Source organism: Crocodylus porosus, unplaced genomic scaffold, assembly GCF_001723895.1.
Source record: "Crocodylus porosus isolate Cpor-Errol unplaced genomic scaffold, CroPor_comp1, whole genome shotgun sequence".
Taxonomy (NCBI): Eukaryota; Metazoa; Chordata; order Crocodylia; family Crocodylidae; genus Crocodylus; species Crocodylus porosus.
The window spans coordinates 6802-8890 of record NW_017728943.1 but is presented as its reverse complement, the minus strand read 5'-3'; the positions used below and the strand labels follow the sequence as shown (position 1 = coordinate 8890).

Sequence of the window (2089 nt, the reverse complement as noted above, 5' to 3'; positions counted from 1 at the left end):
GCGTCATGACGTCCCCTCCCCCTCTGCGTGCGGTATAGGGCTGCGGGGTGCTGCAGCGGTCCTTGCAGGGTGCAGTTGGCGGCCCCGCTGCACCGCTGGCAGCTCGTAGCTAGCTTCGGAAGTGGGGGCGCTCAGCCCACAAGGGTCTGGGGGGGGTTGGGTCCCCATGGTGGGGGGACCCTCTGGGAGGGAGTCTTCTTCCTTGTGGGGAGTCTAGAGTCTCCGGGGGCTGGGGCAGGAGGCCGAGAAACGCTGCTCGGGGGCTGCAGCTCCTGAGCTGAAGGCGGCAGCTGCTCAGGGGAGTGGGGCCCCCGGAGAGGCAAAGCTCCATCGCAGCTGTCACAAAGCGCTTCCCTTGGAAAGATGAAGCCCACCACCAAGGGCTGTGCTGAAGGTAACGTGTCTGCCTGTGTGTTTCTGGGGTGGGGTGGGATGGGGGATAAGGAGGTTCTAGGATCTCTCCATCCTTTCCCCTCCTCTGAAGGTGCTGTGGTCTCCATGTGCCTATCCAAGAAGAGATGAGAAGGATGTGAGTGCTGCAGAAAACAGTTTTCCTCCAGCCCCATCTGTGGCTCATCCTCTTGAAACAGTGTGTGTAAGGGACACTGGGCTCACACACAAACCTGCTGTATTGGGCACACCTGATGTCAAAGATCTGTCCCTTGTGAATGATTTGGGTGGTACAAGATCCTGGGGTGCCTTTTAGAAAGGGCTGGGAATTACCTGAACATCCCCTTCCTCAGTGAAACATTAGTGGCATCCAAAGCTCAGGAGGTGATCCAGGGCTAGCACTTTCAACACATTTGTATATGCATTGGTTAACTAAATACTCTGCTAGCCACTGTATTAGTGCCCTTAACGCCAACATGACAATAACTATAAGGATATTAAACATGATCCCATGGCAAGTCATACTGGTTCTTACCTACTTTTACCTGAACAGCATCCCTTGTCCTTAACAACACCACAGCCCATGTCCTCTTCACTTCTGTAATGGTGGCAAATTCTCTTGGTCAGCCCATTGGAGGTAGAGAGCCTGGGAGGCAATGGGAAGCCCACAAATGGTAAATGGGAGGAGGAGAATCCCCTTGGAGGGCTGGGATTAAATGGCACTACAGCTAGCACTAAAAATAATCCACACCTGGTAGCACTTAAAACACTGAAGTTTGTCAGGTATGAATGGTCAGCTGCCCAAGCTAAAACTGAACCAGCTCTAATTTTTTGAAGCAGAACAACTTGAAAGTAGTGATTGCTCTTTTTGTCACCAACTGTAGTTTTGTAGAACCCACCACAATCTAAGAATGAAAAATCTTCAGAAAGACTGGAAATAAATATGGTGTGGGGTCCTGCTGCTGAAGAAGGCCATGGAGAATGTTTTGCATGTGTTTGACTTTCTAGAGGCTGATTCATCTGAGATGTACTAGTAAGGGAAGGCAGAAATCAAAGCCTGCTTATTGGTGTCCTGTAAGCTTTTGTGGGGGCAAACATTGTCCTACTGTTCTGGATAGTGCCCAATGCAATGTGCCCTGTGATTTTTTTTTTTTTGGCTTCCAAGGTGCTCCATACTACATATCAATAGGGACTAATCTATGCACTGTTTTTGTACTGGGGAAATGTATTCCAGGGAGTAGTGTGAGACCTTTTATTTTCAATGGAAAGAGAAGTAGCAGTCCAATCCCTAGTGTAGACAAAGGATGGCAAAAGATCCCTTATCTCTGTGGCAGGGGTGTCAAACTCATTTGCTCCTGTGTGTCCCCTGAAACCCCCCTCTGGCAGCAGGATAAGCAGGAATGGCAGTAACCCCTATGGGTGCTTGAGCCACTATGTTTGCTAAGGGAGCCCTAGGGCATAACACCTCTGTTGTTTGCTATACGCAAGCTGCTGCTGCAACAAGTTCCCAGTGAAGCTCTATACCCCAGAATTCAGTGGTAGAGCAATCGATTTCAAATTCACCCCTGTGGGTGCCTAAACCGCTGTCGGTTCAGGGGGCTGTAGAAGTTAATGCTGCTATTACTTGTCCCGTCCTTGAATCTCCAGCCCCTCTGTTGGACTGTAGGCCATATGTTTGACACCCTTGCAGTAGGGGGAA

At 50.2% G+C, this 2089-nt stretch overlaps 1 long non-coding RNA gene across 1 annotated transcript; it reads left to right on the top strand.

Annotated features, from left to right (window-relative positions):
- Positions 1–233: 233 nt before the first annotated feature.
- Positions 234–1361, top strand: LOC109318881. The gene is made up of 2 exons (XR_002103338.1): positions 234–394; positions 485–1361. It is a non-coding gene; the product is annotated as an uncharacterized LOC109318881 (long non-coding RNA).
- The last annotated feature ends 728 nt before the right edge of the window (positions 1362–2089 follow it).